This window comes from Medicago truncatula, chromosome 6 (assembly GCF_003473485.1).
Source record: "Medicago truncatula cultivar Jemalong A17 chromosome 6, MtrunA17r5.0-ANR, whole genome shotgun sequence".
NCBI lineage: Eukaryota > Viridiplantae > Streptophyta > Magnoliopsida > Fabales > Fabaceae > Medicago > Medicago truncatula.
Window position 1 is genome coordinate 883,523 of NC_053047.1, and position 16,587 is coordinate 900,109.

General features: G+C 34.0%; 1 long non-coding RNA gene and 2 pseudogenes across 3 annotated transcripts; 1 reads left to right on the top strand and 2 right to left on the bottom strand.

Annotated features, from left to right (window-relative positions):
- Positions 1-2,425: 2,425 nt before the first annotated feature.
- LOC11418725 (hydroquinone glucosyltransferase-like) lies at positions 2,426-9,064 on the bottom strand (annotated as a pseudogene).
- LOC11430250 (uncharacterized) lies at positions 2,976-7,941 on the top strand. Of its 3 annotated transcripts, none has more exons than XR_003013162.2 (8): positions 2,976-3,194; positions 3,766-4,175; positions 5,167-5,296; positions 5,393-5,474; positions 5,553-5,763; positions 6,457-6,599; positions 6,714-7,397; positions 7,581-7,941. It is a non-coding gene; the product is annotated as an uncharacterized lncRNA (long non-coding RNA). The 3 variants fall into 3 exon arrangements; XR_003013160.2 differs by having other exon boundaries at positions 5,559-5,763; positions 7,581-7,915; XR_003013161.2 differs by having other exon boundaries at positions 5,174-5,296; positions 5,559-5,763; positions 7,581-7,915.
- Positions 9,065-10,954: 1,890 nt separating the features above from the next.
- LOC11419678 (conserved oligomeric Golgi complex subunit 7-like) lies at positions 10,955-16,385 on the bottom strand (annotated as a pseudogene).
- Between the last annotated feature and the right edge of the window lie 202 nt (positions 16,386-16,587).

Genomic DNA, 16,587 nt, shown 5'->3' on the forward strand with positions numbered 1-16,587 from the left:
TTTTTTTTTTGGTACAAGGGGAAGAAATGATTTTAAATGCATGTATTTAACTTATTTCATTTTTATAGTTGAAAATGCAAATAGTTACACTTAAATTTTCAAACCAAAATAATTCTTTTAGCCCTGTGATATTTGTAATTGTTTACGGTGTACGAAAATGACTACAAAGAATTTTTGTTACTTGGATAATAAGCAACTAATTCATGTGAGTTTAATTGTGCCAGTATATTTGTCTCTTTGACCAACATTAATTAAAACCTTAAGATCGATCCTTTTAATCACGTTGAATATAAGCTAGTTTAGTTAATTACATTCTCAAAAGAAAAAGAAAGAAAGTCAAAATTAAGAAATTGAAAATTCTTTATAATTCATGAAAATAATGTTAGCCTTTAACATGGATGATGTGTGTTCATCCTGTAATCTTTGAAGCTCTAGACATCTAAAGTAGCTGAAATCACCTGCATTAATTAATTTCATATATGAAGAAAGATATGAAATTTTCGATAGTATTTGATATGTCATACAAGGTTCACCACATCAACTATGTCCCTAGTGATGCTTAAATTGATTCTTAAAATACTTCATAAATACTGTGAAGAGATAGAAATGATCAATGTGGTTGAAACCCGCACCCTTAAATCCCCATACTTTACTTATGGACACCATCACCTACATGTTTCATCTGATCCACCAATTAAGTTAAAAAAACTGGTTCAAATCAGACACTTGCATGCATCAATATATTCGGGGGAAGCTAGCTCGTTGCATATACGACCTTGATCAACAACTAGAATATGGAACAATAGCATGTCGCACACAAATGGAGTTGCAACAACGACTCCCACAATTGATATTTTGTGTCACTGGGCTCAACGAGGCTTAAAATTTCAAAATTGTAGGACTTTGAAATCCACAATGCCATAATTTTGCCAACGGTGTTAGTGGATTTTCGTTTAGTTATTTTTTTTATGGGTTTTCATATGAGATGATCGTGCGAGTTTAAGATGGAGAAGACTATAAACATAGAGAATTTATAGATGTATTTATACTTATCTCTCTTCAATAACACTAGTGATGTTTGAACTCGAACGACATATCGTTACAAATTCATCACTGAATTATTTAGTGACCGATTTCTTTACATATTTCGCACATTTTGTATCTCGAAGTTTTTTTTTTCTTTCTTCAAAGAGACTAATGTTTGTGATTCACACATTTTAAACATTGAAAAATGAATAATTTGAGATTAGAACTTCGGCTCCTACATGATATTGTCCTACTTGTTGAGGAGTGTTATTTGAACAACCATTTGGTTGACACCTTACATGATAACCATAATTTACAAAGAAAAAGTAAGTATTTGTACAAAAACCAAATCAATAGAGAGATAAAGTAAAAAATAATATGAATATGAGAGAGAAAGTTGATGGATGTTCAAATATAATTTATCTTTTTTTTGTTTTTGACTAAACTTTTCGCGTGCGAATATGCATGTGGCTAAAAGCTGGTTAGGAGATTCATGTGCATATCTCGTATATTTTAATCAATAGTATAACTGCAATATACGCCATGAAATAGTACATGAGTGCAACGTGATATTTTTGGTGTCAGTTCAATTCAATGTGTCATTGTATTTATCCAAGTTGAATACTTCAAGCATGAGTTTGACTTGTGAAAATAAAATAAATAAATGATTTGGCCTTATTTATTTTTTCAAACGAGTCTAACTACTAAAAGTTCGAAATTTGTTTGCTAAAAATTAGAGAAGCTTTTGTTAAACTTATAACTTCATTTTTCTTAATTTTGACCTTCATAAAAAAACATTTCAAAATTAAATTTAGTAGACATCTTCATCAAAATAAATAAATAAATAAATAAATAAATAAGAGAACATATTTTGTGGACAAATGAATCTTTATTCATCCTTAAAATTGTTTTTAGACTGTAGTTGGAAGGGAAAGTGCATAATCTCACGAGGACTGTCGCGAGGTTAGTAACAAATATACTACATGTGCATAGTCTCAATTTATTTCATAAGGCATATAAGAAGGAAAATAACCTTATGAAATTCCTCAATAAGAATAGATTGCCACAAATATGATTGACCAAACTTATGTAGCAACTATTGATGCAGTAAGTTATCTACTTTTAATCTAAAAAGTACAACCATAAGGAAGAATACAAGAAAACAATAAATTAAAAAATTATTTTCTTATTGATTGATTTCTTAAAAGAGAACATTACATTCAATAACCTAGTATGCCAACAATCAATGAATGATAATCATCCATATGTGTCAGCCTCTTTAAGAAAATCCTAAAATCTTAAGAATATAAAAATAGCAACTAATGCATCAAAATGCTAAATAAATTATGTTAAAGATAATTTATGAATTGGATCAACTATAAATAAACCTACTTTCACTTTAAGTTCCTTGATGTGATCCCAAACTTTTCCATTTTAATGCCAAATGTGTAAGAGTCATTGTAGAAGATCCATTTTCCTTTAAAGCATCAATAGCATTACCTTTCAACTTTTCCATTCTTTGGTGAATTTCCTTTCCTTCTTCACCAACCATCAAATTCTTTACAACCTTAGCTATCTCTTCCCTTTCCACTATACCATTCTCATTAACTTTAGGTCTAATAGCCACTTTCAAACCATCACTTAACAAAGCTGCATTCATCTTTTGTTCAGCAAAGAGTGGCCATGCTATTATTGGAATTCCATTTACAACACTTTCAAGTGTTGAATTCCAACCACAATGAGTTAAAAACCCACCAATTGAACTATGACCAAGAATTTCAATTTGTGGTGCCCAATATGGAACTACTAAACCTTTCCCTTTTGTCTTCTACTATACTATATAGAAAAATTAATGTCTATATTTTTGACAATTTTGCCCTTATTAAGGGTATTATGGTAAATTAATTATTGGAGCTGCCCTTGCCTATATATGTGTTGCTGTAGAGAGAAAAAAAAAAAGAAGAAAAACAGAACGACAGAGAGGAGAAGAAGGAAAAGAAGGGAGGCCGATGGAGAAAGAAAAGAAGAGGAAACAGTGGGTAATCAAGAGGAAGAAGGAAAATGGGAGAAGAAGGCAAGCTTGAGAGAGTTCATTCATCCACTACCACAATACTCACCTCACATCATTATCATTATCATCATCTTCAACTTCAATTTCCAATTTTAAGGTGGGTTTCCCTTTTCCTTTCCCTCATGCATGTAGAAATTTGATGAATTTAGAGTTAGGTTTTCATTTGGGGGAAAAGAGAATTTTAGGGTTTTATGAAATTGAGTAATAAGAATAGTGAAGTTTTTTTTTTTTTTTTTGTTATTCATTCAATTGGTATTTACAGTATCAATTCTTGCTATATAGTGGGAATTTTTGTTTTTGCTTTTGTAGTTTGGTGATTCTGGGTTTTTTTTTTTGTTGATTCTGTTTTTGGTGTGATTATGTTTTTGTTTGTGATGTTTCTATACATGTAACTTGTGAAAAAATTGAATCTTTTGAGATGAAATCACACTTGGTATAAATTGCACACAAGGTGTTTGTGAAATTGATTAAAATTGGTGATGCATGAATTGTTTACTTGATGACTCAAAAATTGATGGCACAGATTTTGTTATTTATATTATTGTTTGTTTGGATAGCCATATTCAAGGTTTTAAACCATGGTAGTAGTAATGATGGTTGATGCTGCCTAAATTGCAATTGAAATAGACTTTGATGGAATGTTGTGCTGATGAGATGTTGTTTTGTAGGTGAAGATGGTGATAAGTTGAGTTTGATTAAACTTGCTAGGATAATTGAGGTTCCTGCAAAGAAAGGAACTCGTGATCTCAAGCTCCAGGGCAAGCTGATTGGCTGCCTGATTCTATAGGGAAGTTATCTAGCCTGATTCTTGGTATAATATTTCACTATTGCAATTTTGTCATGGTCCTTGATTGCAAGGAATTATGGTGACAGCCACAGTTGTAAAAATTGGGCTCATGACATATTGGATGCGGCTTAATCGAAACTTGCTTTATTTGTTATTTGTGAAATGTTTTCAGAAGATTAAAACATCCAGATTTATAAGAATGACTTTTTTTGTTAATTAAGGTTTTGGCCATGGTGAAGAAGACACCTGCTTATAAAAATAAACTAAGGGTGTTGGATGTTGAGCGCAGAGGTGAGATAACAAATTATATGTAATAACAAATCAATATTATTGTTGTTCTCTTAAGATGGTTATGGATAGCAGTTGCTTGAACACCAAGTAATTTTAAAACTTTGGTTGCTGTTTGTGTTATTTTTCTTTGTCATTGGAACATGATTTTGTTGTTTCTTTTTGAAACCAGTGAGATTATTACTAACTGTTCTGGATGAATATGGTTGCTGATTTAGTGCTGTTACAACTGTTGCTTTTTGTTTATGGTTCCTGATTCAAATGATTGAGTAAAAGAGCTTATACCCAAGTTTACATGGTTTTCTGGCTTTCATTCCATTTGTGAAGAATGTTTGAATCTCTTGAGCAAAAACAGAATATGAGTGAACTGATGTAATGAATTATTTTTTCTTCAATTTTTGTTTTAAAGCCAATTGTTGGAGTTAGATTCTGCATGATAAGGATTCTGAATGTTGTGTCTAAGGTGTTAAAAATTGATATAGTTTGTTGATACAAAATTTGGGTGAAAGATAGTGTTTGTCTCAGAATGAGGTTATAATGATAGTGTTTGATACAAAATTTGGGTGAAAGATAGTGTTTGGGTGAATCATTGGCGTAAAATGACCTGAAATTCTAATATCCTGATTCTCTGGTATTCATGTTCAGTATAATTTATGATGTTGTGAGGTCATTCTCAAAGGTTTGGTTTTTCTATGAAGTTGGATGAATGTTGGTAAAGTCATGATTATTTTGGCTAATTTTGATAATAATGTTAAAATTATGAGAAATTTGCTATCATTAGCTGGTTTGGATTGAATACATCTTGATATGTTTTTTTTTAATAGGTTTGGTTTGTGAAGTCATACCATTTATATATCATATATGTTTGAATTGATAATTAACCCAAGGCAAAACTTTGAGACATATTTCTTAAACATTGTTGAATGATATTACTTTTTTACCACTCATACTGAAATTTTGTAATTGAAATAGCTGTATAAATTGTCTATAACAGATGACAGTTACCTAGACAAGTGGATATGACATAAGTGAAGCAGTACCATTTGTTGGATGGGGTCCAAAGGGTGGAAAGCAGATACAATCTGCTGCTGGAACACTGACATTCAACCGCAACAGCATGTGTGGTATGGATTATTACATAGTAACTCATTTTCATACCTTATTATCTTTTTCTAAAAATGAATCTCAACATATAATGCGGACATTTTGTTAATCTGTAGGTCAACCTGCACGAACCGTTGGCTGGCGTGATCCTGGTTTTATACATACAAGTTTCCTTAAAGAACTTTGGCCAAATATGAGGTGTGCATTGAACTATATTTGTTTATGGCACTATAATTGATTAGAAGAGTTCTGAAAATTTCTTTTCTGACTCCTGAGGTGAAGAGTTTGAGGGAAGGATTTGGTTTGAAGGGATCAAGTAGCAGTTCTAACAGGGCAGTTTCGTCGTCGTCTCCTCCTACCGTGCAGCCGAGTATGCGTCATGTGCCACTTTAGCCGTAGTAGACTTCTAGGAAACAGAGGAGATGCTCGTCACCGGAATTGCACCGGAGATTTGTTAATGCGTTGCAGAAGTTTGGAGGTTCTCAAGGTATCAATTTGAAACTTTACTGTATTTGTGATGTAGCATATGTTTCACTTTCTTAAATTAGAAATGTACATATATTTAATATCTTATATAGTTGTGCTGTGAGGTTTCAAAACACTCAATTTTGACCAATTTGGAAATATTATAGATTAGTAAATCGATGGATGTGCCGAAACTGAATGCCATTGTTAAAAGTTTAAGGATTTGATGCTTGAAGTTGTGTTGATGTGAAATTTTAAAGAAAATGTTTGTTCTGTTTAATTAACCAGTGAAGTTAGGGATTGCGTAAATTTAGATCAGCAAGGAAACAAATAGGAGTGTTATATATAGACAAGTCAATTTGTAGGTTTATTCCGAATTCAAATCTTGGCCGGAACAATCCTTGATCAGATTAATAACCTCCCAACCAAACTATGGATTAACAGGCCCTCCTTTCCATAGGAATCGGAAGGTTAAGACCAAAAAATATACAAGCCTATCAAGTTCAAATGATTTGCCTTTGCAATTTTGCATAGTTCTCTCTAACTAGATATTCTAGCTGATTTATGAGCGTATAAACATCATAACAATATCGGCAAATGTAAATTGTAAGATAGTTAAGTATAATAGGTTCTGGGCTTCTGGAATCTAAGCTATCATTTATGTGATCTCAGTATCTTTTTTCTGGAGTATTTCAGTGTTATTCCTAATGTGCAGGAGATGTTTTTTATGTAAACTGGGGCGAAGTACTTCCTGGAGCTACTGCAGTAGTCTCAACCCTCGGAGGTTTTGGTAGCGAGGAACAAATGAGTAAGATTAACGGCGAGGCTAATGTTGTGGCTGTAAATGCTGCAGAGGAGGTATGTGATGTCTTTGGCATTTGACTCTAATCTTTGTAATTCTTTATTGCACTTGCAGTTCATATTGGATTACGTAACAATATTACTATTATTTTGAATCTGTGTTTGTCTTAGGATATTGAATTGACTTCAACTCTATTGCATCAAATCCAGAAACATAAAAGATATTGTGCCTTCAACTCAAGTGTTCAGAAAATTTCATTTATAGCTCATTCTTTAGGTGGCTTGATAGCAAGGTATGCAATAGCCAAGCTTTATGAGAGAGATATTTCTAAGGAACTATCTCAGGGGAATGTACATTGTGATAGTCAGATTTCCAATCAAGAATGTCATGTTAGAAAATATGAAGGAAAAATTGCAGGATTGGAGCCTATTAATTTTATTACGTCTACAACGCCGCACCTTGGTTGTAGAGGGCATAAGCAGCTAATTCTTTTGGACATGTAGTATATCATGTTTTTTTTATTAAATTTTGTGTGAGTTGTCTGATGACTTTACTGCAAATAATGTCATTTCTGTCTCCTTTACTTTGGCTGATTACACTGCTACAAGTGATGGTTATTGAGGGTAATTAAATAGGAGTTTGCAAGATCATGGTGTAAAAAAATAGGTATGTCATACTAATCTGTGTTGGTGAAAGCTTCATGACATGGTTTTGGAATTTCACATACTTTAGGTTCCTTTGTTATGTGGATTTCACTCTTTGGAGAAAACAACATCTCGTCTTTCACGGTTTTTTGGTAAAAATATCAAAATTATTAGGCCGAACGCCGTGACCAAGGTTACAAGATAGTTGAGGTAACAATAATAAAATCCAATGCAGTTTTAGTATTTTAAATATATATTTGTGTTTCAAAATCATTTACTGAAGTGAAGAGACATAATCATGTGTGCTATGTTTTTTAAAAACAGTATATGCTACTCTTGCTACACAGTTTTCACAAAATCATGTATGTAATGTTTTTTATTCTGTTTCTGAAGGTTTTGGGAGGCCTTCTTCAATCCAGCAAATGGTAATTGCTCCTTTCTGTGAAGGTTTGGATGTGATTTTACAATATCCGGCCAATGGAAAACAATGATTGATGCAAGTAACATTTAGCACGGATCATACATGATCATAGGTGCACCGATACCAAGAACAGTTAACACTGCATTCATTAACTTTAAACAACTATCAATCTTTAGAAATAAGAATTTTAGAATTTTAGTTCAGCATTCAACTTCTATGTTTATGTATCTTTGTTTTTCAGATTCTGGTAAACGAACAATTTGAAGGCAAGTGCCATACTCTTATCATTTACAGTTTTTCGGATTTATATGCATGTAATATGTATGATTTGAATTAGTATCCTTTACAACAATATTTTCCGAAAAAAGGTAATTCAACCCGTGCGAAGCACGGGTTTGTAACTAGTTCTTTCCAAAAACTCATTTGGTAAAAAATTATAAAGAATATCATCCTCATATTCACCACTATCAAGATCATCAATAACACCATGTTTATTTGGTGGCCTTAAAACCCACAAAAAGTTTTGGCCACTCAATTCCAATCCAAATGCAAGCTCAAGTATTTGTTCACTAAAAAGTGTTCCACAACTTCCAAATGAAACATACAAAACAGATTTTCTTTCTTGCTTGTCCAAAAATTACAAGTATTCAAGATCACTTCCATTATCACATGACACATTTTGCACAAAAGGACCAATTGGGTAAATAGAAGGAATTCCTTCATCCTCTTTTTCTTGCAAGGCTCTTATGGTTGTTTCTTCAAGCGCAAGAAAACTATTAACCATTATACCATCAGCTAAATAAAATCTATCATTAGCTTCAAGAAAAATCTTGTACGCTTCGCTTGATCGATCAAGCATAGGGTCCGGGAGATCAGTACCATGAATCGGTATGCAACCAGGAATCTCTAATGGTTCTAATAGGTCTTTATTTGCGGAAGAAATTGTTTTGTCTAGACTTGAAGAATGCAAACAAAGCGATAGTAACATGGTTGTGGAAGGAAAATATGAGTAGGCTAAAATATCGAGTTTCTTGGTTAATCGTAACACTTCGTTTATTAAACCATCAGAAATAACCGCGACAAGTTTTGAACTAGAATGTAACGTGTCCAATGCATCATAAATCGAAGGAATAGAACGGTGTAAAGTGGCTTCAACTTTGAGCGCAGGGTGAATATCTTTTGGTAAGTCTTCTAAATTTATCGGTGGAAGAAACATGTAGTTTATGTTTGATGGAAGAGTTTCAAAGAGGGATTTGACATTGTTGCAAATTGAAGAACTAAATGTTGGGTTAATGCATGTGACATGAATGTTTTGGTTTAGATGAACCAATCTTTTGGTGAATTCAAGAATTGAACGTAGGTGGCTGTATACAGGAACTGTAACTAAGGCTATGTGAATTTTGGTCTCCATTTTTTGTTACTTAATATTTACTTTGTTATGAAAATATTGATGAATTTATAGGAATCAATAAAGGAGTTATGTATGTATTATAACTCTCTTTTGTTTTTTTAATTGAAACTCTCGTTTTTTGGTTTGAAACCACTAATACTTCAATTCATTCATAAAATTCATATTCATATTTATTATTTAACTTCATAAACAAAATTGAGGCGTTTCAATATCAATAGAGTTGAAACCTCTTTGAATCAAGATATTTTTGAAACCTCCTCTTAAATCTCTAACAGAAGTATCAATTTTATTAATCAGCCATTTGATTTTTCTGAAACCAAAAAAATCAAAGACGTTGACAAAGCTAAGAAACTAAAACAAATAAAATTAATTCTGTGAAATTATAGATAAAAATAATAGAAGAGATTAGAAATAAACTATAAATAAATGCAAATCATGATTTATCAAGGAATTGTGCTAGTGATCTATTTAAAATTTATACATGAGAGATGTATATGAAGAATTAAACAAACTTGTTATATTTTTTTTCAAACCTCATTTTTATTTATTGATAAATTTAGTAGATGTGATTTATTTTTAGTAGATGTGGATATATGTGTATGATTATAGATCTTTGAATGAGTTCAAGTCTCGGTCAACCCAACTAGGTTGACACAGAAAAAGTTATGGTGCATAAACACTTCACAACCATTAGATCAGGTGTACACGTATAATAATCATAAGCTTCTCAAACTACACCAAATCAAACTTCATTTGCTTCAAACATTTCTCTCACTAAAACAAAAAGCTCTCCCTCTCTCTACAATTAGGAGTCTTCATCTCTTCAGGCCACACATGATGATTCCGGCGTGGTGGCCGATGGTGGCACCACCGCGTCGGAGTTCAAAACTCCGTCCAAATCAAAAAGTTTTCACAATTTTAGACATCATTTTTTGTGTTGATTCCAAATATCGCCTTAAATTTTTCAAAAAAACTCACACGAGCGTAGATCTACGAGTAAAAAAACAGAACAAAAAGAGAAAATGAAACTACCTCTTGTTCTTCACGGATCCGTTTCGCGTTTCGGTCTTCTCCGATCCGGTTCGGATTTGTTGTTGTGTTGAATTGTTGTTCTGATCCGGTTCAAATCTTGTTGTGGTAGGTTGTACGCACTCTCCCTCTACCTCTTCTAAACCGATTTCGGGTTTATTCGAATTCGAGAGTGGTAGATGATGTTTATGTGATTTTCTATGGTTTAGTGTTCATGAGGTTCACAGTTTCAGATTTGAAGTTGTTACTGGATTCGAAATCTTTGTGATGTTAGAGGGATTTATGGCTGGGAAACTGCTGGAAACCATTTAGTACATGTAATGGTTTTCCACAGTATAATGGTTTTGGCATTCTGATACGGTGATGATGATGAACGACGGTGTTGATGATGAAATTGAAGATTCTGGAAACCATTTCCACAGCAAAATGGGTTTGGAGTACAACTCACAAAAACCATTTCCACAACAAAATGGTTTTGGCATTCCGGTACAGTGATGATGATGGTGATGATGATGAACGACGGTGTTGATGATGAGATTGAAGATTCTGGAAACCATTTCCACAGCAAAATGGGTTTGGAGTACAACTCACAGAAACCATTTTCACAACAAAATGGTTTTGACATTCCGGTACGGTGATGATGACGATGATGAGCGACGGTGTTGATGATGAGATTGAAGATTTCAGTGGTGATGATGATGAACGACGGTGATGATTCAGTTTGGTTCGTTTTGTTTTGTTTTGTTTGGTTTCTTTTGGGGGTGTAGGAAGTAATTATGTTGGGATTTATGCACGGTACATAAGGATTTCCTTATGCACCATAACCGCTCCCGGTTGACACCACTAATCAACAAAGTATACAAAACAAACGACAACAAAAACAACAAAGAGAACTCTCCATGAGGATCAACATCAACAAAATCTGAATTAAGTAAATCATTATCTTATTACATTTTAAAGAATCTAAAATGTACAGTGAAGTATAATCCATTCAAATCAGCTCATTCTTCAGAAAGCCAACAAAAGCAATTTTGTTACACATGAGAATCATATCATATCATAATAGGCTGATTTGATTCTCATGGGTGACAATTAACTTATATTCAACCAAAACAAAAACGTTCTATTAGTAGGTATTGTTTATGTAAAAGAATGTTCTCCTACAAGGAAAAATCGTATTTGTAAAGGGGGAGAGGGTGGAATTGCTCAATCATGAATCTAAATTCACTCGCCGCATCTTGCACACAAGGTTTGCTGTTGGCAGATCAAGTTGGTTTGCTGAATCTGTCTTCACAAGATCTTTTAGCTGGTCTCTTGAGGTAGATAGACAACTGTGAAATGTAGCCAGAACTGCAGGGATAGGCATTGATAGAGCGGAAAGCACGTTACTAAGATAATCAATATCAACTGATAGCTGCTGCGCACCACGATCTGTAATGTACTGAACCCCACGCAACTGCTCTATGTAAAGTGTTGTTGCACCCTCTGCAACCTGAAATTTAATATAACCAGCATTATATGTTAGAATCATAGTCACTATATATGTGCAGAAAGAAAACAGATTCATGGTCTAAGTAGCATATGACAGTTTGAATGATTTTGAATAATCCATTTTTCACAAACAAGCCCCTATAAATTACTCCCTTTGTTCCTTTTACTTGTCACTTTTGAAGAAAAATTGTGTTCCTATTTACTTTTCTTTTTCAAAGTTCAATGCAACATTAATTATTGTTTTGTCAATAAAACTCTATGTCATTAAGTTATACCTTGAACATCCATTCAGTTGCAAAGAACTGAGCTTCATCATTGGCTTCACTGCTAGATACTCCCTCAGCAAGGGGCTCCAATTGTTGGGGTAAAGTAAGAAGATACTCACCAACACTGGTCACATAGGACTGTGGATATGCACTAAAGGTAGGGAGACGAAAAGCAGTTTGTTCCTCAACAGACGACCATATTGACAAACGGGACACATCACTGAGGCGTTGCCGTACTTTAGATATGAGGACATCATATACAGTTCATTAATTGTGTCTTCAAATGCTGCAACTCTTTGAGATGCAAGGGGAAGAGCATGGAATCGGGGATCTTTAGACTGCAAATAAATAATTAAATATATTTATGTAATGCCAGAAAAAAGAACACGAGAATTATGTCCGAAGAGATAGACACAACACAAGTGCCAGCTCATAAACCAAAAAAACATCGAGGCAACCTTCTTTTCCTAGAAATGAATGAATTGTGACATAAAATGACATCCATTGTTTCGGTTGAAAAAGAATGGTCAATTAAGCTTGAAAATCGTGAGCATACACTTTTTGATGTGGCTTAAATTTGCATTAACCATATGAAGATTACAGCAAAGAACTACGAAAGAAAATGACATTTTAATTTTTCCATTTCTTTTGATGCTCATAAACATTTAGTTCTATTTAAATGAAACAAAAGAATAAATGCTTTTCAACTCCTACTCAAGGGCTAGAAGCATAAAAACAGCTCCACAGGAGTCTTGCATATTTGATTTTCTCGAATCATAATATGTGAATACTTAACTCCATATTTTTAAAGTTTTAAGGTACTATTATCCAATAAAAAAAAATAGGTACTTCCCAATCCAAATATTTAGACTAATCCACTATCCCTTCTATCAATTTCTAAACTCATAAAAAAAAGACTGCAATAAAGCTAATCTTACATATACCTGATTCAAAAGGCTGAATAGTTTCCTGGCTTTCTCGGGCACATTAACCAGCTGCAGTGTTGCCATGTCCAAGGCCCTTCCACCAAAAGATGGCTCCTCATATTCATTACCATGTATAATCTGGTTTTGATCTAGACTTGAACCAAATGCTGAAAAAGATAAAGTTGTGCTTAATCTAGCAAGAGTAGCTCTTAAAGATGCTTCAAAGACAGAAGATCTGCTTTTCAAACTATCTGCAACCGTAAGGATCTGCAGTGCCCCTTGGACCATGGACCATTCCTCCTCATTTGAGATCAAATCAACTCTTCGAGCATTTTGGTTTTCATCTTTCTTTCCAGCACCATCCCCACCATAATCCACACCACAGACAGTTCTTAATGAATTGAGAGTTTCTTGTAGATTAGAAATGTATTTTAACATTATGTCATCAAGGGCAAGAATCAGTTCATCTGCCTCGGAACCTCCAGTGAAGTTGATGCATCTCTTGGCAGCTGCTTCAAGAAGTATAACGACTTGAGGAATAGATTCCTCCATCCTACGAACGGTTTCACTAACTTCGACTCCTTGGGCTCCCACCCCTCGAATTACAGCTCCTCTTAAATCTATTGCTTCAATCTCAGAGGAAAGGATGGCGCGCTCCATTTGTCCGTACCTGTAGATATCCAAAATGAAAATAATAAAGCAAAAGGTGTTTCTTTGAATTGGAAAGTGGTTTAATGCAAGCTTAAATACGAGAATATTGTGCATGAGTCATGACAACCATAAGACCAGCTGTTTATTGAAATTATGTTTCTATTTCCCTAAATTTATTTTTCTAATTGTTTAGAAAGAAAATTGTGACATACTATATGAAGTTAAAGCTCATTCCCGAGGACCCATCCAATTTTTCGACAATACAGAGGCCATATGTCAAAAGGAATTAACAGACAAACTCGATATATCAATTTCAATTATGCTTCAAATTTTACCTCTGTTTAAACGATTCATATGGTAAGTACACAGATTTCAGCACATCCGTTAAAACTTGTACATCAGAACCAGAAAACAAGTGCTGAATATTCCTTGCAAAGGTCCCCGTGATATTTTATCTGATGAACAACCTTTAGCCAACGCTTTCGTTTCTGGAACAGCATCCCCAATGGCAAGGTTGATATGAGAAATGAAACTGGCACCTATAGCCATCATAGTCTCACTTAGCAACTTTGGGACAAGAGTTTTATAGTCTTCGGGAAAAGCAACCATACACCTGCAAGCAACAGCTCAAATGCTTTTATTACACTACTTGAATATGCAAATTTAGTTAATATCATTTTGTGCTAGCTGATTATTTTTCAGTAGGTTGATCTAGAAAATTAAAATCCACTGACATCAAGTTTTGGAGTACAGAGTTGTTGATAAGGCAACCCATTTTTGGACAAACAAAATATAAACAATAGAAGAGAACACCAGTAATTATACCATTTCCATTCTTGTTCAAGATAAAGTAGTAGCTCGTCATAAAAGCTTGGTAACCAATTGGAGAATGAAACTGTAGGCGACGACTGAAAATCACCACCAGTTGACATCGTCTCCATTTCACTCTTCTCATTTGCAGACTTATTAGCACGTTCTCTTGATTCTAAATCTTCCCAAAGCTGCTTTATTGGTTTCAAATGTACCTTCGAATACTGTGATTCCAGAGACTTAAACCTTCCAATTCTAATGAGAACTCCACACAAATCTTGAGCAGCGTCAATCTAAGCAATAACAACAATAAGAGCTCAGACAAGGGATTAAATTCAAATCACAGGATGTAAATGCATGATATCCAACGTATATGTAACCTTGCGATTGGATAATGTATCGGTAAGACGAGGCTAACCATTGTGTCCAGCCTATCCTCCAAAACTTCAAGCTGCTTTCTTATGTTGGCGAATTCAGCAACCTGAACAAAGAAAGCGAGCAAAGGCGAGAGCAATTGTAAATACAAAAAGTAAATGTACCAAACCTCGTGTACTTCATAGATAAACAAAATGGGAAAAATTAGTACCTCCCCGACAGCAGACAAGCAATGCCTCATATTAGCCAGAGTTTCAGCAGCACAAGGGAGATCACCACTGTCGAATACATCCTCTACGGTCGAACTTAATTGAGTTAACCCAGCAGCATCCTGTTATTTAACCACAAAAGAATCAAGTTTTGGCCTCATTATAGAAAATCTCAATGAGCTACATGCCTACATCAATATTCAATTCAATATGCAAATTCACTTTTGCTACCTGCAAAGTTTCATATGCAACTTCCATCCTCTGCTTGACTACATCGACCTTAGCAAGTGCTGCTATAGATTCAGCTGACGATCCGTTTCTCTATAATACTATTGATTTGGCCTCTAGAACTGATTCTACTTGAAGCTAAACAGTCTAGGTTCTGATTCAAAAATTGATTTTTACATTCAAATTTATTGTTTAACTCACTTTTGCATGAATGTATCCAAACATAAATCATTTTACCTTCAACTCAATTTTAACTAGAATCAATTCACTCAAACTCAAAAAAATTTCACTGCAGAACCAAACATACAGAGTCTAATCTTGATACACTGTTGTCGATGTAAAAAAAAATCTATCAAGTGATTATGATCAAAATCAATCATTTATTTTTTGGGTTATGGCAACGACCACCACCTGAAACACACACACACAACTTAGGACCCATCAGATAGCAATATCAAGCTTGAATGTCTAATTTCTAAGTTTAATTTTGATACACTATTCGTATAAAAATAATTTAATCTATCGAGTGGTTATGATCAAAATCTATCATTTTTTTTCAGGGTCCGTAGCCGAAGTAACAACCACCACCCTGAAACTCACACACACAATTGCAAGGTCCTAGTAAAAATATTGTCCTAGTAAAAATATTTAAACTATGAAGTGGTTAATGGCTATGATCAAAATCAATCAATTTTCTTTCTTCGTTTGTAGACGAAGTGGCAACCACCACCTGAAACTCACACAGACAACTTAGCTCCCAAGCGAAGGTCTTCAACCTAGCAATATCAAATATCGAATTTCTAAGTTTAATTTTGATGCATTATTTACACATTCAATCTTTCAACTCTTATGATCAAAAAAATCAATCTTTTTTAATTGGGTCGTGGTAGTTGCCACCTCACAACTGCTACGTCCCAAGTTCAAAACAGGGTGAAGGTGTTCAGCCTAATAATATCGACATTGCCAAAGTAACCATAAAATAAAAGTAAAAAAGTAATGCCAACCTTCTGGAGGTTATGGAGAATGACAGAGACAGCAGAACAGAGAGAACCAGCGTCATCACGAAGGCAAATGACATCTCTAGTGGCGCGAGGAACTCGGAGGAGAGCAGCAGAAGATTGTTCCTCAAGAGAAGCGGAGATTTCCTCGGAAAGCATTTGGAGTTTCATCTCCAAATCGATCAGGTGTTGAGAGTGTCGACTGTTACATGCTGTGTTGATCCATTTCTTTGGGTCGAAATTTGAGTTTGAGAATGAAACTAAATCAATCATCGTCATTGTGGGAATCGCTTCATTCAATCTCCACTTTCAGAAAATGATGAATGATAGATTCATCAATGAACAATATTGATGTGAATAAAGTGTAAACCACCAATTTGGTACCAAACTCTACTCATATTTTAAAATAATTTAATTGTAAGAAGGAATTTATATTTTATTTTATTTTTTGACTTTTTTTAATGTTACGAGCAAATATTGTAAAATGCTTCTTTTTTCTTGGTGTCTTGGTTCGAACCTCAAACCTTACATATATCATGCATTGTCCTTGTCAATTAAGCTAAGCTCACGGGGACGTGCAAAAAT